Raw genomic sequence first — 22,960 nt, forward strand, 5'->3', positions numbered from 1 at the left:
GAGGTTAGGTACAGTGACATCACAGTGAGTCCTGAGGTTAGGCACAGTGACATCATGGCGAGTCCTAAGGTTAGGCACAGTGACATCATGGCGAGTCCTGAGGTTAGGCACAGTGACATCATGGCGAGTCCTAAGGTTAGGAAGCTCATCTTTTCAGATTCTCCCTGGATTGGTTGGTCACTGTAACCACAAGCACTTTGGTTTTCCACACTTAATTGTTTTTGCTTTTTAAGACACAGAGCCTAGGCTTGTCTTCACCTGCCAGTCCTACTGCCTCAACTTCCTGAGAGAGATTATAAAAGTGTAGGTAGTCACCTATAAGCCAAAAAGCAGACTCTCACTAGAACCCAGTCATGTCTGGCTCCATACAGATCTGAGAAGCATATTTCCCAAATTTTTTAAAAAAATCATCTTTAAAATTATTTTAAATGTTTTTATTATATTTATTTGAGTGTCTGTGTGTGTGTGTGTGTGTGTGTGTGTGTGTGTGTGTGTGTGTGTGCATGCACAGACACACATGTGCACAGCACATAAATCATGGTACATGTGTAGAGTCAATTATTTTCCTCACCATGTGGGGTTCCGGGAATTAAACTGAGAACATCAGGCTTCGCAACTGATACCTCTATCCACTGAGCCACCTCAGTGGCCCCAATTTCTTCTTTTCTTTTCTCTTCTTTTCTTTTCTTTTCTTTCCTTTTCTTTTCTTTTCTTTTCTTTTCTTTTCTCTTCTTTCTTTCTTTCTTTTTTTAAGTCTAAGAGAATTTTGATTAGGACTGAATTGAAACTATGGTGAAAGGGTCATTTATATCTTTGTAATTTTGGAGTCATGCAATCCTTGAACATGATTTAGCTCCTCACTTACTTATTTATGAAATAATAATTACCAGAATCATAAAATACACAGCAAAGAATATTACCGAATCTGCATTTCTCTCAAAGTGCATTCAAAGGTTTATTTACAGGAGCTGTTGTAGCTTATGAAATGCCCTCTGTAGGTCCTTGGGTTTGAACTCTTGGTCCCAGAGCAGCTGTTTTAGAAGGTTGTGCAGAGCCTCACGGGAGGCCATGGGCCTTGCCCAGTGGGGCGGGAGCTAGTCCAGCCCCACTTCCTTCACTCTCTCTGCTTCTGAACTGGGGATGCATGTGACCACAGCCACATCATGCTGCTGTCACATGCTTCCCCCCTCCCCCACTGTGATGGACTGTATCCAAAGGATCTGCAAGTCAAAATAAACCCTTCCTCCTTTAAGATGCTTTTTGTGAGCTCTCTTGTCATAGTAAAAACAAACAAACAAAAATAACACAACAGAACCCCTCACTAATAAAAGGCCTTACTGATATTTAGTTCCTAATATGGATGTGCCATAAGCCATCAGAGCTTAAACCCTAAACCCAGATGTCATGTGACTGAACTTGGACACAGGGCTTTGAAGAGGGAATGAAGGTTAAGAAAGATCCTAATCTAACAAGAGGTATGGCTACAGAAGAGGGACTCTCTCCCCACCACACCTACACATGAGCACAAAGCACAAAAGAAGGAAAAGTCTAGAGAAGGAGAATTGAAAAGGCAGCCCACCCACAAGCCAGGGAACAAGCCCTCACTAGAACACAACCATTCCAGCACCCTGACCTTAGACTTCCAGATTCCAGATCAATGAAAAATAAACCTGTTTCTTGACCTACACAATCTATTGTATTTTGTTATAACATCACAAGAAGATCAATATTTTGTAGTTACTTGCTTTTAAATATTCTTAAATATCTTTCAGTTATCTGATGTATGTGTCTGTGTCTGGGTATGTGCATCTAAGTGCAATTTCTCAGAGTCCAAAAGACAGAGCTGGAGTTATAGGCAGCTGTGAGGGACCCAGTGTGGCTACTGGGATCCAAATGCACTCTGCAAGAACAGCAAACACTCTTACGAGCTAAGGCATCTCTCCAGCCTCTCCATTTATTTTTTGAGGAATAGTTTAACTGGGTATAGAATTCTGGGTGGCAGACACTGACTTTTCTTTTCAATACTTCATGAAACTTTGTTTCAATGTCTTCCAGCCCCCTTCTTCCCAGATGGGAACTCTGAATACTGATGAAGTTTCTCTCTATTTTTTGGACCTTTGCCTCTTTGATTGTGATGGAACCACATGTGGATCTCTCTATGTCTATCCCTCTCTTCTCCATCTAGAACCCTCCAAGATGTTCTCTGCCTTGGCTTGATTTTATCCTGCTGACTTAGGAGGCTGTGTTCAATTTTCATTATCTTTTCTCTATTCCTCTTGGTGTATAATTTATATTGAGCTATCTTCAAATTAACTGTCTTTTCTTCTTCTGGCTCCAATCTATCAGCAAGCAATTCAAGGAATTGCTTTCATTTCTTCATTTGGGTTATGTACAGTTCCAATGTCAAACCACACCACCTAATACAATAATCATGTTCTATGAATTTTAACTCACTCAGATGAGATAAAATTAACTTGTGGTTCATTTCTAGTGCTCAACAACCATGTGCTACCAGTGACTATAGTGCTGGAAACACAGTGCAGAGAGAGAATATTCTCATTCATAATCAGGTGGCAAGGGTCCTTTTGTTCTATTTAGATAGAAACTGTGGGTTAGCAAGGAGAAGACCGTCAAGTGCTGATGTTGGCAAAACTTTTACATTCCTGGTATTTAACCACAGTGGGCAACAGTAGGCAGTCAGGATCAGGAATGGGTGACGGCCTCTAGTGTTAAAGTTCTTGTTGTAGGCTTGGGATAACAAGACCGTTAACTATCACTAAACAAGTGTTCCCGCTCTTGTGTAGGTGCAGGAAGTCAAGATTCCTTTGTCCTTGGCATCAGTTGGTATTGCATCTTCCAAGCCCACCCACACATCAGGATTCCCCAGCACCTGACATCAAACTATTATGAAATCCTCCAAGCCTGGGAAGCCCAAGATCCTTGCCCCTAAAAGCTTGGCAGCACACAGGGATCTTGAAGCAACCCAGGCCTGCACATTCTCTTCTTGGGCTCTCTAGAGCCTTCTATCTTCCTCCAGCCTCAGCTCTTCATCTTCTCTATTTCTGCCACCATCCTTGGTCCAACCCCAGTCACTCTCCAACAATGGTTTCTCTGGTGCTTCTTTACTTGTCAATCATCCAGGCCTTGCCACCTAGGCTACTCAGCTATCACCTAGGCTATGGTTACACTGTGTTTGCCATCACTGTCACTCTGCTGGTGCCACTGCACCATTCTTCATTATCAGATCAGTCACACAACTAAAAGTAGGCAGGAAAAGACCATCCCAGAGTTCTCACTGGCCTTCATGTCACAAACTGGGAGAGGCACCATGGGATTGGGGGATGGTTAGGAGGAGTTGGTATCCATCTTAAGTGAGCCAAATGATGTGTTTACATAGCCAGAAATGGTTAGTCTGCACCAATGACAGAAAACATTGTATGCAAATGAGGGTTTGGATTTGCACCAATCACAGCACTGTGTCTTCAGTATCAGCCACAGCAGTCCTCCTAAGCCACTGAAAGAAACGCCTTCCACTCAGGTCTAAGAGGAAATGACTGCAGGGTCACGCAGAGTTCACTGTGGCTTGCATTACCGAAGTGTCCGATGCACACTGCAGGAAGTGATCGTGACTGAGGCTTCACCTAAAGGAGTAAGAGTAATTAGCTGCAATTGTTCTCTGATTCTCTTGAGTATCTGTGGAGCATTTGGAAGGACAGTCCTGGCATAAGGATAGTTCAGCTGGCTGGCTGCCTGACAAGTCCTTCAGCTCAAGGAAGAAGCCCAGGCAGGAAGAGAGCCTAGTAGCTGCCAATTAAGGAGTCAGATCGCCCCAGTCCCCCAGCATCTTTGCTTATCTGTCTGAAAATGAGCAGAAAGCTTGCTTTCACTAAAAAGCGTAACTCATTAACACCAATAATGAGTTTAGCAGTGTCTTCCATAGCTAATACCTGCTCAGTGCTTCAGAGAAAGGAAGTGGCTTAGTTACTTCCCTGTTGCTGTGAAAACCATAAGCAAGGCAACTTAAAAGAGACCGGATTTTTAATTGGGCTCACCGTTTCGGAGGATTAGAGTCCACGAGGGCAGAGCAAAGGTACGGCAGCAGGAGCACAGAGACTCACATCAGCATCCACAAACAGAAGACATGAGTCTCTTGAAAACTCAGAACCCACCTCCACGGACAGACTTTCTCCAGCAAGGTCACACCCTAATCTTCCCCCAAACAGCCACCTTTCTGGAGACACGTGTATGAGTCTAAGTCAAACCCCCACAGGAAAGTCCCTCATCTGTCTCACCATTCCTGTAAAAGGGGTTGTTTTTGTGTGGGTATGGTATAGATGTGCACATGTGTGTATAATGCATGTGCATATATGTGTAGGAGCATCCATACATGTGAGTATGGCTATGCCCCTGCCAGTGTGCACGTCAAGGTCAGAGGACAACCTCACGTGCCAATCCTCACTTTCCACCTTCTCTGAGACAGCTTGTGCTCAACTTTTCATATCCCAGGCTGGCTGGCCGGTGAGCCTCACCCTTGTTGGTCTCTCTCTCTCTCTCTCTCTCTCTCTCTCTCTCTCTCTCTCTCTCTCTCTGTGTGTGTGTGTGTGTGTGTGTGTGTGTGTGTGTGTGTGTATGTGTGTGTATGTGTGCTGCCTGTGGATCCATTCCCTCCCCAACACCATGTCTGCCAGAAGGCCACCATGCTCCCTACCATGATAATAATGGACTAAACCTCTGAACTGTTAGCCAGCTCCAACGAGATGTCTTGCTTTATAAAAGTTGCCATGGTCATGGTGTCTCTCCATAGCAATAGAAACCCTAACTAAGACAGACACCTAAGATTACAGATGCGTGCTACCTCACCCAACCTTTCATGAGGTTCTGGGATTCAAGCTCAGATCTTCACGCTTGTGTAGAGAGTGCTCTTATCCACTGACCCGTCTTCCTAGCCCCATGCTCCCCTCCTTAAAAGTCTCTGCTTCTTTAACAGGATTCCCTACTTTGCTTACATTTCCTGTTTGCATACAATTTCCCACCCCCCAAAAAATGTACAACACTCTTATAAGGATGCTGAGTCCCTTAATTATCAGTTACAACACCCAGATCACTGGAGTTGGTTTCTATTGATTCACATACACACACACACACACACACACACACACACACACACACACACACCATCTCTTGACTATAAGCAACCATTTCTGCTTTTTCAGCTGCCTGGTGGTTTTTGACTGGATACCAGACATTTTGATGATAGATTGCGGAGACTCTGAAGCCTGCTTTGTTCTTTCATCTGTTTCTCCCATCAGATAATTAAATCGACTGTCTCATCTCCGAAAATCCGGCTCCCCTTTCAATCGCAGCAGCCAAAGCCTTCACTCACTTCCTTCATCTTCTAGATGTTGCTCCATTCTCCTGGGACATGCTGGGTTATTTTTCTCCCCTGAACACACATATCTAAGATGTGCCAGGAACTTATGAGAATCTCATATAGATTTCTGGACTTCCATTTCCAATTCTATCCTGCCCTGGATAAGAATCATAACTTTTCACTGTGTCCATAGCGAATCTACCCACCCATGATTCACTAAGGAGCCTCTAGGCTACCAGATGCACCGTCTCAGTACTGCCATGTATGTGTCCACGTTTAACACCTGATCAGTGATGCTGTCCTTTGGGATACATTAGGAGGCATAAAGAGGTACCTCCCTCAACTAAAACAATGGAAGTTCCTGACTCAAGAAAGACATCACACACTGAGGTTTCTGGGCTGAACAAACGTACGATACTAACAAAGGAAGAAAAAGAAACGAATGCTAGTTTGAATGCTGTATGCCGAGACTTAAAAAGTTATGACCACAGCTTGGGACAGGACTTGGTTAAAATAGAGAAGGTACAGAACTGGGATGTGCGATACAGATGCACGTCATGATGTTTGACTGACGACGGTGCACATAAACAGTGACAGTCCCATGACATGGTAATAGAGCTGAACAAGTTCTACTTAGTGATGTCACAGCCATGGTTACATAGCAGAAAGAGACTTTATTCCCATGGGTGAAGTGATGTTGCTATAAATAAACACTATGCTTCCGATAAAAGCTATACTGTGGGGTCTGGCTCAGTCATTAAGAACACTTGTTCTTGCAGAGAAGCCAGTTTCAATTCCCAGCACCCATATGGTGGCTCAGAACAATCTGCAACTCCAGTTCCAGGAGGATCCAAATCCCTCTTCTGGCTTCTGGAGGCACCACAGACAAGAGTGGACACGTATGCAAGCGAGCACTCGTAAAATCAAAATAAATACACTTTTCAAATATATTTATATTTGTGTATACACATATGTGTATAGTGTGTGTGTGTGTGTGTGTGTGTGTGTGTGTTTAGCTACTTGTTGTATATAGCCATAACAAATAATTCTGTTACTAATTTTTGTGCTCATTGTATTTCCAATGGGTATACCATGAGAGTGCAGTACCCAAGGAGGCCAGAAGAGGGCATCAGATTCACTGGCGATGAAGTTACAGGACACTGAATCACCTGGCAAGGGTATTGAGAACCGGACTCTGATCCTCCCGAAGAGCAGGATCCGATGAGCTCTCCCACCCATGCGTTAGTCATCATCATCCTAACGTACACCCCTACTTCTGCCTTTTAAGGATCCTGTAAAGGGGCGTGGTAGGCTACATCATTCAGAGCCTTCCATGTTTTATGTCTGTGACTTCTCAGTTACGACGAGGCCACTTCTAGTGGCAGATCAAGATAATGGAGGTGCTGGGAAGGCACAATGCAATCATCTCGCAGTGTGTTTTCCTGAAATCATCTGTGACACAAAATTGTATGGGGTTAGCCATGGTTTATGTAGGGTGCAGTAGTAGCTGCTATTTCAGCTTCTACTTGGGGTCTTGGGATGCATCTTCATGGACCAATGGGGAGTGAATATATGCAATTCACCCACTGTGATGGTTAGTATTGATCGTCAATTTATCAAGATCTAAAATCACCTCAGAGACAAGTGGCCACACTTAATGAGGGGTTATCTAAATTAGATTAGCCTCCGGCTGTGCCTGTGAAAAATCACCTTGACTAGGTTCATTGAGGTGGCAAACCCCACTCCTAATGGTTGGTGGCACTATTCCCTAGGCTGGGGTCCTTGACAGCACAGAATGGGGAAAGTAACCTGAGCACAAGCAATCATTCTTTTTTCTGGTTGCAGATGCAATATTATCACCAACTCAAGTTTAAGCTGCCATGATTTCCCCGCCCACGGTGGACTGGCTGAACCCTTGAACTGTGGACCGAAACAAACCCTTCTTGAAGTTGCTTTTGTGCAAGTATTTTGTCATAGCAATTAGGAATAGCTGAGATGCATAATTTATACGCAGGAATGTCAACATGGGATACCTGGCCTCAAAGGGAGAAGCTCTCATCTCTGCTGCCTAGAGACGACACAGAGGTGGTGAGCGGCATGGCTTCCTTTGAGGAGACATGAATAAAACACCTACTAACCCCAGACAGAACACCAACAGCAGACCAAAGCAACAGTTCTACTCGGGTCCAACTCAGCAAACTGATGATTTTCTTGGTGTCATGGACAGAAAGAAGCATTGAATAGGGGGTTAAGTCAACTGCATCATTGAAAAGCCTGTCCCAGTAATTCAGACAAGCTGTATCCCTGGAGCTCCCGGATAGAGGCAGCACATCTGCCTGGAGAATCTCCTTGGCAGCTGTTACCACTTGCATATCCTCTTTGTGAGTCCTGTAAGATCCAGGAACTTCCTGATACCTGTGAGCCACTTACTTCCTGAGCCTTGTACATTTCCTTTTTATCTTTCTGGGTCTTCAGGAGCCTGCCCTTAGGATGGGCTGTTTCAATCCAGGAAACATTGCTGCATGACAGGGTCTCATACCTGTAGCTATGGGTCCCCAGTCACAAGAGCCTCAGAGCTTCAGTTGTCAGTGACTCAAAGGAACACAGAATGTATTCAGCGAAACCAGAACAGTCCCTCCTGGGCTCATGTTTTTTTTTCAATCCTTCTAAAAACCCGAAATTCTTAGAACCAAGCACAAACAGAAAGAAAAATAACAAATAAAAATTAGAAAAATGATCTTGGATATTTTTTTTCTCCAAGAGAAGAAATTGCAGAGCAGAAACATCTAATCAAACACCCACCCCAAAGAATTGGCCTTGAGCCGCGTACTCACACCTCCAGGTCCCACACCTACGGACGCCAACAACACAGCGGTGATTTGACATAAGTTGTACGTGTAGGTACCAAGAAGGCACGTGGCACAAACTCAAAGCCCAATCCTGTCACTTTTCACCTGCGTGGGCTTAGAAAAATAAAGCCGGAACCTCTGAAATCCACAGTTTAGTCAGCTATGAAGTTAAGATAATAGCAGCTATCTTAGAAAGCCGTAGAGAAAGCTAAATGTTAAATGCAGGACAGCCCATCAGGACACAGCCAAAGACTGCCAAAAGTTCCTCTCCTGCCTCTTCCTGTCCGTCTCCTTACAGCTCAGCAGAGGTCCCTCCAACCAGCCTCATGGAGTTTCAGTCGAGGGAATGAGAAATGACTACTTCCCCAAACCTACCTGAAGCTAACTGTGGGTAATGATTCTCCAGACACCTGCCCCTGGCCCAGGGTGCTGGCTGGTGTTTTGTCAGCTTGACACAAGCTAAGGCATCTAGGGAAGAAGAGACCTCAGTGGAGAAAATGCCTCCGTCTGGTTGACCTGTGGGCACATCTGTAGGGCATTTTCTTTATTGATGATGGCTATTGTGGGAGGGTCTAACCCATTCTGAGAGGTGCTGACCCTGGCAGGTGGACTTGGGTGGTAAAAGAGAGCAAGTTGAAAGAGCTGAGGGGAGGAAGCCGGTGAGCAACATCCCTTTGTCGCCTCTGTTTCAGTTCCTGCCCTGACTCTTCTCCACGGTAAACTACAACTGCAAGCTGAAATACACCCTTTCCTCCCTGTATTGGCTAGTTTTGTGTCAACTTGACACAGCTGGAGTTATCACAGAGAAAGGAGCTTCAGTTGAGGAAATGCCTCCATGAGATACAACTGTCAGGCATTTTCTCAATTAGTGATCAAGGGGAAAGGCCCCTTGTGGGTGGGACCATCTCTGGGCTGGTAATCTTGGTTCTATAAGAGAGCAGGCTGAGCAAGCCAGGTGAAGCAAGCCAGTAAGGAACATCCCTCCATGGCATCTGCATCAGCTCCTGCTTCCTGACCTGCTTGAGTTCCAGTCCTGACTTCCTTCAGTGATGAACAGCAGTGTGGAAATGTAAGCTGAATAAACCCTTTCCTCCCCAACTTGCTTCGTGGTCATGATGTTTTGTCCAGGAATAGAAACCCTGACTAAGACACTCCCCAAGCTGCTTTTGGACCGGGTGCGTATCACAGCAAGGGAGTGCAGACTAGAACCCCCTGGGGGGGGATCCTGAACACATCATGGTCTAGTCCAAATTCAGAGGGCTCCTTCAGCTCCCCACAGTTTCATGGGAAATTCCCTACCTAGAATGGCCAGCACGAGACCACACCTTCATAAAGTCCTCCAACTTGAGGGACTGTCTAAGGACCGAGTCCCTTTAAAGCGTTTGGTGGCGAGATGAAAGAGGACGGTCATTCTTGTGACGCTTTCGCCATTATCTCCTGTGATGGTTAGCAACAATTATCAGCCTGACAGGACTTGAATTACCACGGACACAATGGTCTGGCCATGTCCAAGGAGGCTTTCTAGATTGGGTTAAGTGAGGTGGGAAGAGCTACCCTAACTAACTGAGGACTGAGGGTGACCACCTTCCATTGGCCAGAGTCCTGGACTGAAATGAAAAGGTGAAAGCGAGTTGAGTACCAGCATGCATTGCTCTCCACTTCCTGACGACAGGTGCCTCAACATCCGGTCGCCACCGTACCTTTGTGAGAAACAAATTGTTACCGTTCCTCTTCAACATGAGCGGCTGCTAATCTTGCGACTCTGGAAGTTACAAGTGTTCTGCTGCGAGGCTGAGCCCAAGGTCAGAAAGAGGGGCCAGTTCTAAGCCCCAAATTGTTCATTGGTTGAGGCTTTGGAAGCCAGGCTAATGAGATGAGGAGCTTGGGGGTGGATGCAATTCCTGGCCTATAGGAAAAAGGGGCGGGGATTTCTCAACTCTGGAGGGATTTTAAATCCCTTGTCTTGAGCCAAACCATTACTTTGGCCATTTTTACCTTTTTTTTTTTTTTTTAAAATCTGTGCTGAATCCTTTCCTATAGAACTTTATATTCAAAACGGCCTTTCCCCCTACTCGAATTTGTTATTAGCTTATTTCCAGCACTCCCTGGCCATGACAGACTGCTCTCCCTCTAACACAAGGCAAAGTAACCTTTTCTTCCTTAAGTCGCTTTGCCGGGGATGCAAAGGCTGTGGTTTTTGTTCCAGCAGTAACTAATAACTAAGCCTATTACATCGAAGCTGCTGCCACGTGCCCCTTTCTAAGATGAAACTCATTCACACCTCACTGCACTGCTACCCCCCAAACACCCCGAACTGCAAAGAACCATCCGGCTTTCCCAAAGCTTCCCAGTCCTTTCAAGTGTATCTCTTCCATAAAAGGCCAGCATCGCTGAGCTACTTTAGCGCCTACTGAAAAAGGTCTTCCGTGGCGTCGGACCCACCAGTGAGGCGGCGCCTCTCAGAATGTCAAGCAGTTATTGACGCCTCGGTTTGTGTTAGCCTTGGCTGTGTTCTGTTTCTCATCCGCTGTGTGCTTCCCCTGGAGCGGAACCACAGTTCTGCTCAAAAGGAGAGGCAGCCCGGAGGCTCCAATTACTCACCGTCCAAGAACGTGTCATCACAGGAAGGAACAAAGTGCCAAAGAGCCTCAGCTGTGTCTTCATAGGAACGGGGCTGCGATGCACCCAATAGGTTCCCGCCTGGCCCTACAGACTGTCCCTGTCATCGGAGTCTGCCGGAGGATTCATTTCTGAGCCTTCCCCTTCATTCCTTCCGCTGTGCTTTGAATGAAATGCCACTCGGCTCAGGCTCACGAGTTCGAACACTCAGTCCTCAGCTCCCGGCAAAGTTTGGGAAGGTTATGGAACCTGTGGAAGGGAAGATAAAGCTACAGCAAGTGAGTCGCTGGGTAAGTGAGTCGCTGAGTGGGTGGACATTGACGCTTATGGACTGACTCTGCCTTCCGTGTCTTTGCTGCTTGTGGTCCACGGAGATGTGAATGAACAGCCTCACACTCCCTCCATTGTGCCTTCACCACCACAATGGATGGGGCCATCAAAATGTGAGCCAAAATGAACTCGTCAGTCCTTTGAATTGCTGCTTGGTTACAGCAACGATGAACATGAGTTCACATTCAAGGTCAGTGGTTAGAACTAGTTCTAATATTTACCCGTGCATGTGGGCATGCAGAAAGGACTGTGTTGTCCTAAAAACTTCCCTGACTTTGATACACAAGGCCGAGACATCTCTGTGGTGACATACATCTCTAACACATTATTCTTTTTTTTTTAAAGATTTATTTATTTATTTATTTATTCATGTGAGTACACTATCACTGTCTTCAGACACACCAGAAGAGGGCATCAGATCCTGTTACAGATGGTTGTGGCCATCATGTGGTTGCTGGGAATTGAACTCAGGACCTTTGGAAGAGCAGTCAGTGTTCTTAACCACTGAGCCATCTCTCCCGCTCAATGTATTATTCTTTCTGTGCATCCTTGAGCATCTTCCTTCAGGAAGACAGCAGAGAACTGACTTTGATCCTGCCTTGGGGAGCTTAGGTTCTAGTGGGGTGAGACAGATAATAAATATATGGGTAAATCTAACATTTATCCTGGAGCATGCTGGGAGAATAGAGACTGATAGAGCCATGGCATTATTTACTGCAAAGTGCTTGGGGAATCCCTTTCCAGTACAATGATGGTTGAACAAAGATCCAAAAAGTTACAGAGACACCCAGGGAAAGTGTTAGGTATAAATGTCTGAGAAGGAAGCATCCATGGTGATGGAGAGGGTGAGACAGGAACAGAGTAACCAGACATCCACAATCAAGAGCCAAGAGAAACAAATGCACCCATGCTGTGTGCTGTGTGGCTATCTTAACTCATGTATACATCTCAGGGCCCAGCCTAGGGAATGGTGCTGCCCACCGTGGGCTGGGTCTCCCTATATCAATTAATAATCAAAAACATACCCCCCACAGACATATCCACAGGTCTACCTGCTCTAGATAATATCTCACTAAGACTCTCTTCGTGGGTGACAGTTCAAAATAACCAGCTCACCAGTGTCCAGTCTCATTGCCCTTAAATCCAGCCCTACTAAAATAAGCACCTTAATGTGACCAGATCTTTCCTACACGGCACCTTCCCAATCCCCCTGGTCCAAGGGGCCAAGCTGTCACTTCTAAGGGTGACCACAGATCTGGCCACATCTATGATTCAGTTGTCTCTCCTATTAAGCAATTAGCTCTGGCATCTGTGCCACAAGGATTAGACACGTTCACTCCTGGGATGGCTTCCCACAGTAGCCAGGGAGTATGAAGGGCTAATAAAGGTTATCAAGAAATTGCGAGATCACACAAAAGCCCTTCCCTTTGCCAGTTTGGGGACATGAGAACACCATGCCTAGGTACCAGAGAACCCAGGGGTCGCTGTCAGGAGGATTAGAATTGAGGAGGAAGAGGAGGAGGAGGCCCACCCCTCAAGGATGCCTTTGTTGAACGCCTGCTTCTTCTTGGTTTCCCTTCCTGCCCACTCATTTTTTACATTCGGAGATGGCCACTGAGGTCATCTCTAGATGAGTTCATGTCTCCGTCGCCGCACACTCCAAGTCCCGGACCTGAGAGCCCTCACTCATCTGAGCAGAGCCGCACAGCAGCCTGGCGGGTTTTATCACCGTAATAACTCTCTGGAATAGCAGCCGTTACACCAAAGCTACTAGTGCAGGGCTGCTGCTGTGCCATCCATGGCTCTAGGGCAATAAATTTCCAAGGCATTTATTTAGTGCCTACTGTGTGTGCGCGCCAATGCTTACTGAATGGCCCACATCACAACCACTACCACCATTATTTCTGCCTCTAGCTACCTCCGCCATGCCACCCTATCCCCCAACGCAGTCCCCCACCGCAGTGAAAGCTGTGTCCTTTCCAAACTCACCTCACAGTGGGAGAGGGAAGAAGCCCCTCTGGCTCTAGCCCAGCTTTTCTGCCTTCCCATAGTCTTCAGAGTATCTGAATGTGAGCCCTAGAGGGGAGGGGACACACACACACACACACACACACACACACACACTAACCTCCTGCACCGTAAGCCGACTTTCCTCCAGTTATCTGTTCCATGCTTCAAGTCCTGCAGCCACCTTGGGTGCATCATGCTTTTGACTTTCCATTGGCTTGGGACACAGCTCACCGTTCTCATCACTGCCTACCTGACTTTTCAGTATCCTCTGAGTACTTTCTTCTCCCCAGTGTACACTCTCTCTCTCTCTCTCTCTCTCTCTCTCTCTCTCTCTCTCTCTCTCTCCCTGTGAGTGTGTGCTCATGAGTGCATGCCTGTGTAGTATAGTGTAGTGTATACATATAAGTAGGCGAGTACACATATCTGTGCACACAGAGCTCAAAAGGGGATATCAAGTGTCATGTTCTGTCACTCTCTGTTTCCACTCGATTCCCTTAAGACAAGATCTCTCTCTCTGAACCTGGAGCTAGGAGAGTGGCCAATAAGCTCCAGAGGTTGCTGTCTCTGCCCTCCATAGTGCTGGGGTTACAGCTATGTGCATACCTAGCCCCAGATTTTTTTTTTTAACATAGGTACTGCGAATTCAAACTTGGGTCCTTGTACTTACACAGTCAGGATTCCTATCCACTGAGCCATGCCCCAGCTCGACACTTCTCTTCAGTCCTCCATTCATTCATTAATCTTGCCACGCTCCTCAAACCACCAATCCTCCTAACAACAAATACCTCCACACCCAGAACTCCAGCCTTCCATCGGTAGCAGCCCCGAGCCCTCTGTTTGGTGGCCTGGACACCCCATATTCTCGGCTACAGGTTCCCTCGTCACTTTCATCGACTTCAACCTCGAATCTTGGGACTCACAAAAGGAGAAGAAACCCGGAGCCTCACCTCTGTGACGGATGAATGTCACACTTTGCTCTGGGCTGGCATGAGGGCACAGCCCACACGGTCTGGATAGTCAGAGAGGACCATAAGCTACCCTGACTGCTTTCACATTGGCTTTGGTCGGTTTGCTTACTTTCTTCGCTCTCACCAAGGCTCTCACCAAGATGAGCTCTGGCGCACACAATAGTCAGGACAGCTCGTGCCCTAGTTCGCGCATGCGCGGCTGCGCACGTGGATGCCAGCAACCTCCCCACGTTTTCTTGATTTGTTTCCCCCACCCCACCCCCCACCCCCGTGGTATCGAGCTTCACAAAGAACACCTAAGTCAGCCAAGCCTTTGTTGTTATTCTTAGTTCCAAAGTGGTGAAGGGCCAAACAATCCAGTTTGTTCTGTCTCTCCAGTCCCAGAGACTTATTTTCAAACAAGAGCAACAAAAAAAATTTTGTCGTGAGGTGAAAGAACTCAAGAAAGACCAACCTCTCTCCTTTCTGTTTGTAGCTGAGTGCAGAGCTAAGGAGAAGCTTGGGTGCCCTCTCCTCTGTGCTGCCTCACTTGGCCTTGGAAGACTGAGCATCGCCGCCCTCTTACCTGCCTCAGGGGGCAGCGGAGAGCCTGGGCTCAACTGCGGGGGCACTATAGCACCAGGATGCCCTTGCTGGTTTCTGGGTAGGAAGGGTCCTTCCTCCTGAACTCCTCAAGAGGGACAACACTGGGCTGTGGAAATCACAAAAATGAGCTAAAAGTCACCATTTTCTTGTTCGCGCTACATGTCTGGAATCTAACTGCAGGCATCTAACTTCAGGCTCCGAGCCGGCAGCTCTGGAATCTATGGAGGTGCTGCTATCATGGAGATGGATGTCTTCGATCACGCTGGCCTACCTGCTCCTGGGGCTGGGGAGTGCCCACCCTGTGACCACGGATGGCAAAGAGTGCACTGGAGACCATCCTGCAGCAGTCAAGGTGGACCCTGACTACATCTGTCTCTGTCCTGAGGATTGTGGCTTCTAGGTTGACTCGCACTGGTAGTAAAAATGTCCTAAACAGTGCCCCAGGTAATGTAAGAGTGGAGGGGAATGAAAAGTGGAGTCACAAGATTAGTTAGAATAAGAAGAGAAATTTAGGAAAATGAAGAGGGGAGGGAGAGAGGGGAGAAGGGAGAGGAGGAGGGAAGGGAAGAAGGAAGGAGAGGAAGGAGGGGGAGGAGGGAGGGAGGGGAGGATGGAAAGGAGGACAGAGAAGAGAGAGGGGAGGAGGAAAGGGAAGAAGAAGGAAGGGGAGGAAGGAAGGGGAGGAGGGAAGGGAGGATGGAAGAAAAGGAGGAGGGAGGAGAGAAGGGAAAGAAAGGAGGGAGGGGAGGAGGGTGGGAGAGAAGGAGGGAGGGAGAGAAGAAAGGGGTAAGAAGAAAGAGGAAGGAGGAAAGAGACAGGAAAGGTGTCAAGATGCCAGTGATCCCATGGATATACTCCCCAGAGGTGGAATTGTGAGGTTATTCACATCTCATCCCCGCAGCTGCACAGAGCATGCCTTCCGTCATCTACCCACAGCCCACATCATCTACCTTAGCCCACCTGGGATCTTAGGTCCCAGCTGGGGTCACTTTGCCTGGTGTGGGATGCATGACCCTCATTTGCCTCTGTTTTCTGAGACTTTTCTAACCCAGGAAACCAGACTCGCTCCACTCTGCACCCTTCGCCTTTCCTCTATGCTCTCCCTCCCCCCATCCCCCACTCCCAGAAGGGGTTGCTCCTGCTGCAGCTGAGGGCACCCTGTGCATATAGCCTTGGCTTTGACCATTCCCACTCATGCCCCCAGCTACTAGCTGCAAATACCTAGCACTCAGCCAGAGAACTCTCTATAAACAAGAGTTTCTCCCTAGAGGTGTCCTGATCAAACCGCACAGCTCCTTACTCCTCGGATGGAAGAACCTAGAACCATGCACACACATCTCTGGCCCCCACCAGCTTCAAAAAGATGGAGGAGTAGAGACAGCTTGTGGACAGGCACAGAATGGGCTGGCTCTGCTTGCAGCCTCATCGGCCCCACCCCTTACCTGTGATTCCTGAAATCACCTCCCAGAAAAATCAGCTTCCATTGCAACCCAGCATGCAACACCCTGACTGCTACCACTACCTCCTGCCACTAGAGTTCCTTTCTGTTGATATGCTCCAGAATCTTTCAGTACCCACTGAAGCTCGCTTACTGATTGAGGCAGGATATAAAAGAGTGGGGAATACTGTCCTACATCCCTTTGGCCCGTGGAATGCCCTGAGTCTGTGGGAAAAGCCCAACTCATTGCCTCCCCACCCCCATACACACACACACAATGGAAAGTCTCCTGTCAGGTCCACTTTGTTCCTTTCTTCTTGGCTGTTCTGTTCAGGACTTGTGTGTGTGTGGAGCCATGGGGCATAGCATGAAAGACGAGCATTTATTCACACATGGTCCAACCCTGGCATCCAGACCCTGCTGAATCTCCTTTGCAAAACCTCTGCTGAGAGAGAGTTCAGCCACCTAGGAGGGGACTCCACCCCCACTCCAAAACCAGCTCTCCCAACCACATGCCCCTGTCCACCAGGCGCAGTCACAAAAGCTCAGGTCGCTAGCTTGTCAGGAACCAGGCCTGGCCCAGGAGCCCATGGAAGAATTGTACAGCTGGATGACTCCTTAAAGGTCAAGTCTGAAAAGGCACATTCTTAGAGAAAAGTCAGAGAATACTTGGGGCCATGACAATTCCAGAGAAAGGGCCTGGTGTTCTTGGAGCCCCAGAAGTGCAGGGGGAGGGGCAACGCTGTCTCCTCCCGGCTCCAGACAGACAGGCTGCCTGGGACACATGGGAAGGCACAGAAGAGTGGCCTGAGAGGTGGGACATTTGGTTTTCCTATCCCAGCTCTGCCCTGAGACAGTCTTGCAAATTGGGCTCTGGCTCATCATCTCCCTGAGCCTCAGTTTCCCCACCTGCAAGACAGTAGGGTCACCAGAGGATCTCCAGGGCCCCTTCCTGCTTAAGAGGGTTTTGGATTTATTGTTTTTTCTTTTCTTTCTTTCTTTCTTTTTTTTTTTTTAACATAGGGTCTCACTCTAGGTCCCAGGCAGCCTACAACTTGCAATCCTGCCTCAGCCTCCCACATATACATACACATACATATACACATATATATACATATAGATGAATATGTATGTGTGTATATATATACACACATATACACACACATATATACACATACACATATATATACACATATGCATATATATATGCATATATATATATATAGTATATGTGTATATGATAGGACATTCTAATCACCCAGCATGTTTGTGTGTGTGTGTGTGCATAATAAGATATTCTTATCATCCAGCATAGGTGTGTATGAGTGTGTGTATGTGAGTTTGTGTGTGTGAGAGATAGTGTATATGTAAGTGCATGTGTGATTGTGTGTGTATGTATGTGAGTGTGAGTGTGTGTGTGTGTGTGTGTGTGTGTGTGTGTGTGTGTGATGCAGTGGACATCAGAGAACAAGTAGGGAGTTGGTTCTCTCCCTCCACCATGTAGGTCCCAGGAATCAAACTCAGGTTGTCAGGCTTGGTGGCAGATACCATAATCATAACCATAACTAAGTCATGTCACCAGCCTCTCAACAGCGTTTTAATTTTAAAAACCCACCCCTTTGTGAAGAAAACTAAGGTAAAGTGTTCCCCTCCCTCTCCCTCCTCTCCCCACCCCTCACTGATTAAGCCAGACTGTCTGAATCCCCAGCAAGGCTCTGAGATCCTCCTGCCTGTGTCTCAGCAGCACCGGAATGGTAGGCGCATGCTGGCTTTTTCTATGGGTGCTGGGGATCTAAACTCTGGTCCTCACACTAGGACAGGAAGCTCTTGACCAACTGAGCTGTCTCTGATGTCTCGCAGGAAGCATTTGCTGTGAACCCAGACACAGCTTCCAGAGTCTCCAGGCTTTTTTACTGGTAACCTAGGAAAGTGAACTCAGAAGAGTTTCCCAGCCCGGAGATTCAAAGTCTTCAAGGGAGGGAGAGGGAAGAGCATTTTCTACCACTGGGACGCAGAAGTTAAAACCCAGGTGGCTAAGGAAAAGAGGTCATGGAATGAGAGCTGGCCATGGTGAAACTTTCACATAAACGAATAGATTAAAAACCACAGGTTACTTTGTCAGAGCCCAGAATCAAGCCCACGGATATTGATGCTGAAATGGATGGAGGTATTCATCCGGGAAGACCAGGGAAGCAGGAAGCTGCAAAACCACTAAGACCTGCTCAGAGCCACGTTGCACAGGACACCTCCGGAATGTGGCTCTTCCTAACGGAGCCTTCAGCTCAGCTTTCCAGTACCCCGGGTGGATGGTTAATACCATCTCAGGTAAGGAGCTCAGGGACACACTGTGGGTTGTAAGTAGTTTCTATCTGAGGATCTCCTGCCTTGGAAGATAGGTGGTAAGGACCATCAGTACTCACCAGTTCTCCCCTACCAGGTTCCAGCAGGTGAAACTCTCTACAGTGGAGATGCTGACACTCCACTACGTATGTACAGGGGCAGAATTCAGGGAAAGGTCTGATGGTCATTCTAACTCACTTGTTTTATATCATAGCATCAAAACTGGGAATCGGGGCTGAGGAGATGGCCAGTTGATATAGTGCTTGTCTTGCAAGCATGAGGACCTGAGTTCGATTCCCAGAACCCACTTAAAAGGCTGCCGTTGTAATCCCGGTGTTTGGGAAGCAGTAACAGGAGAACCCCTGGGGTTTGCTGGCCAGCCAGCCTGGTCTAATTGACAAACTCCAGGCCAGAGTGAGATCAAGTCTCAAAGTAGGACAGATGGCTTCTGACAAATGGTCTGAGATTGTCCTCTGGCCTCCTCACACACACACACACACACACACACACACGTGCACACGTGCAAAGTCAGGGCATCCATTTAGGTTGGGGTCTATAGGGAACTCCCGAGCAGCTCTCTTGATACCCCTAAGTGAGGAAGAAAGGAGAGTAGCTGGAAAGGGTATCTTTTCCTTTAGTGGTGTAGTGACTGTTGAGTTGCCCATGATCCAATAAACTCCACCTGTGCTGATGCAGGCCACTCTAACCCTAATTAAACTTGTGACTGTGATGCACCATACACAGACACTCACGTATATGTCAACACCAAAATGACATGAAACAGTAAAGGAACTTTGTAAGAAAATAGGGTTCAGTGGAGGGGAGGAAGAGGGGGATGGAACTAGGAGGAGGATGAAAGGAGGTAATAGGGAAGTGAGAGGTGATGGTGGGAGGGGCAAAAATGACCCAGCTACATTTATGCACATGTGTGAAATTGAACAGCTGACAATGAGCTGGCCAACGATAATGAATACACCTACAGTTCATCTACAATACAACCCTTACACTAGGGCTCACAGAACACTGGAAGAAAGGGCAGAAGGACTATAAGGGCGAGGGGATCAGACATGTACTGTGTGGCAGTGCTTGGTATATGTGACAGGAGAGCTCCACGCATGAAATCTTAATGATACAGTCATTTAACAAGCTGCAAAATGACACCACCAGGTGGCATGTCTACACAGGTGAGTGAAATCTTCCAAGGCCCTGCCCCTAGGCGAAGAGCTATGGGTGTCTAGAGAAGAAGAGTCAGTCCTCTATAGGGATGAGTGTCTTGGTTAGGGTTTTACTGCTGTGAACAGACACCATGACCAAGGCAACTCTTATAAGGACAACATTTAATTGGGGCTGGCTTCCAGGCTCAGAGGTTCAGTCCATTATCATCAAGGTGGGAGCATGGCAGCACCCAGGTAGGCATGGTGCAGGCAGAGCTGAGAGTTCACCATCTTTATCTGAAGGCTGCTAGCAGAGTCCTGACTTCCAGGCAGCTAGTTTGAGGGTCGAAAAGCCCACGCCTACAGTGACACACCTACTCCAACAAGACACACCTTCTAACAGTGCTACTCCCTGGGCCGAGCATATACAAACCACCACAGTGACTTACCCAAGATGGCAGCTTCTTTCTTCCCCTCACAGAAAGAAGTGAAAGGCTAAAACAAGCCCACGGAGACCAGTACTCAGATGCTATCTGTCGTTTTGCTTTGACTAGCCCAGCCTGAACTCCCATTGCGAAGTCCCAACTTGGTCTAAGAAGAATGCTGGACTACCTGCCATTTCCTTCCAAGCAGCAAGGAGGAAGACATTGGGGAGGGTATCTAAGAAGCACAGTATGCCTCCTAGCAGTGCCTGTTGTCCTGGGAGCTACCTGCCCAGCCATTCTCTGGACATGGCCTTCCACATCCCATGAGTGGACATGGTTATAGATTGCTGCTTAAAAAGCCAGAAAGAAAGGTGTCTTAGCAGGTTTCGTTGCCTCCAGAGTACAGTAAAGATTCTCCTCAGAAGGAAGATTAGCGGGGGCTTCTAGGACAGAAGGACTTTCCAGCCTACCCCTCCCCTTCAGGTCCTCTCTGTGCTTCGGCTCCCCCCTCAAACCTCCATTCCCTATGTTTGTGAAATGAATAACCTTGGGTCAGGCCGGGCATCCTCCCTCTGAGAGAAGATATGATAGAGATTATTAAAATGAAAAGAAAAGGAGAGAAAGAATTATCTTTAACTCCTAGGAAGGAAAACAAGCTGGTGTTGCGGGCAGGAGAGGAGGGGACACTGCCCAGCAATGTCAGGGCTCCAGGGGAGCAGGCTAATTGTGGGCTCCCTGCCATGGAGCCTTTTGAAACAGAAGAATTCTTTTGAAATGTGGTTAATTACCCCCTACCTGGGTTTAAGAAGACACTTTTTGCATTTGAGGCTTTTTCCAAATGAGCCTGGCCTGGATTCCTGCTTCTTCCCCGGGTGACTAATGGAGCTGGAGGTAAGGGCTGGCAGGGGGCAGGAGGCAGAGGAAGAGCAGTTGACTTCAGGGTGGCTCCCTTCAGCCTCCTGGGATACAGAATGCCAGCATGCAGGGACAGGGCGACAAGCCACGTGGTCTGAGGAACTAAGGGGGACTGTCACTTACAATGAAAGGCTCTTTCTTCCTTCTTCCAGCAGAGGTTGCAGAGGATGGCTAAGAGCTTGTGGCTGGGGTGGAGGAGAGCGGAGGCTAAGAGGCCGGAGAAGAGGAAAGGGCCAGGCTCTGGTCTATAGAGGCAGAGCCAGCCACCACAGCCAGCACTCCACAGAGAACTGACCTGACTGCAGGCTGCTCTCAGCCCTGCTTCTCTGCAAAGCCCAGGATCAAGACAGACCTGGTCAACGTGACGACAGAAGACAGGAATGCACCTTAGTATGGAGGAGATGCAGGGAAGGCTGAGGAGACGCTTGCCACAGAATCTTGAGGAACTTGAGTTTGATCCCCAGAACCCAGGCGAAAGAGAGAAAGAAAGAAAAAAAGAAAGAAAGAAAGAAAGAAAGAAAGAGAGAGAGAGAGGGAGAGAGGGGGGAGGGAGGGAGGGAGAAAGAGAGAGAGGGAGAGAGAGAGGGAGGAAGGGAGGGAGAGAGAGAGGGAGGAAGGGAGGGAGAGAGAGAGAGAAAGGAAGGAAGGAAGAAAGAAAGAAAGAGAGAGAGAGAGGGAGGGAGGGAGGGAGAGAGGGAGAGAGGGAGAGAGGGAGAGAGGGAGAGGGAGAGGGAGAGAGAGAGAGAGAGAGAGAGAGAGAGAGAAAGAAAGAAAGAAAGACTTAATGATGCATACTTGTAATGCTGGAGAGAGGAGGATGCCCGGGGCTCGCTGACCAGCCAGACTAACGGAACTGTATTTGGGGCCAAGTGAGAGGCCTTGTCTCAAAAACAGGTGGATGGTATCCTGAGAAACAGCACCAGAGGTTGTCCTGTGGCATCCACAGGCATGCGTGCGAATGCCCACGCACAGGCACACAGGCGCACACGCACACACCATTTTTCCTAGGCTCACATTTCCATTGAGCACAGTGAGATGGAGAGAATGTGAATTCCACGGCACATGGTAAAGAACTTCTTGCCTAGAGTAGCCTCTCCGAGGAGGAGAGAAGGGAAGAGGTTTTGCAGGATGGGTAGGCGCTCACTGGGTGGACCCGGAAGGAAACGCACCAGTCACGGGCAACAGCATGTGTGTAAAGAGCAGAGGTGTGACAGTCACGGGCAACAGAGGTTGAGGCGCAGAGGTGTGAAGTAGTGAGGAATGTTGAGGGAAGAGTAGGCTGGTTGGGCCTTGATGAATATGGGTGTGCATTAAGGACGGTAACCTGGACTAATGAGAGAGAAACGCCTCGTCCTGACTCCTGGGAAACTTCTGAATCATCCCAGGAACTGGAGCGGTCACCAGAGGTTCTGTGGAGTCACTGATGGTGTTAGCAGGGAAGCACACAACTGCAAGCACATCTGAGAGTGTGCATTCTGCTTGTGGACAGGGAAGGAGACCAGGGACAAAGCTTTGCACAGGCAAGCAGAGTTCCGAGAAGGTGATAGGCTCGGGAGTCACAGTGATTGTCCAGGAGCACAGGATGGAAGGGCTAAGCAGAAGAGTGCTGCCAGGACTTGGGGATGGAGACACTGAGGGGGTGTCCTGACATGGTGGGAGGGCTGCTGGTGGTGATATCAGCTGGGTAGAAGGAAGAAGGCTGGCAGAGAAGTGACACGTTTGTATTTTGACATTTCAGTTTCGAAATGACCGGGGGATTTATCTAGGAAGGCACTCGGGTACATTTGTGCTGGTGCTGACCCGAGCTGGTGTGGGTCACCTGGTACAAGGGATTCTGTGGTATCGTTGGATATTTACATCACAGCCTGTTGTGTTTCTCGGGCCTCTAGGAATCGAGCCATAGTAGCTTAAGCAAGCCATTTGACAGGCTGGACTCTGGACTCTTCATTTGGAGAG

The 22,960-nt window shown here is 47.9% G+C and overlaps 2 long non-coding RNA genes across 12 annotated transcripts in view; one reads left to right on the forward strand and one right to left on the reverse strand.

Moving 5' to 3' along the window:
- Positions 1-695: 695 nt before the first annotated feature.
- The window catches only part of 4932435O22Rik (RIKEN cDNA 4932435O22 gene), a 35,456-nt gene continuing 13,191 nt past the window's right edge, over positions 696-22,960 (reverse strand). The window contains exons 2-3 of the long non-coding RNA NR_027643.2: positions 10,822-11,088; positions 696-3,641 (exon numbers count right to left, since the gene is read on the reverse strand). This is a non-coding gene — a long non-coding RNA (RIKEN cDNA 4932435O22 gene). The remainder of the gene's footprint in view (positions 3,642-10,821; positions 11,089-22,960) is intronic.
- Positions 9,782-21,480, forward strand: Gm31399. Of its 11 annotated transcripts, none has more exons than XR_003949623.1 (4): positions 9,782-11,129; positions 14,927-15,176; positions 18,293-18,495; positions 20,219-21,480. It is a non-coding gene; the product is annotated as a predicted gene, 31399 (long non-coding RNA). The 11 variants fall into 11 exon arrangements; XR_880305.2 differs by having other exon boundaries at positions 10,923-11,117; positions 20,146-21,480; XR_880304.3 differs by having other exon boundaries at positions 10,940-11,359; positions 14,623-15,176; positions 20,146-21,480.

This window comes from Mus musculus, chromosome 11, assembly GCF_000001635.26.
Source record: "Mus musculus strain C57BL/6J chromosome 11, GRCm38.p6 C57BL/6J".
Lineage (NCBI taxonomy): Eukaryota > Metazoa > Chordata > Mammalia > Rodentia > Muridae > Mus > Mus musculus.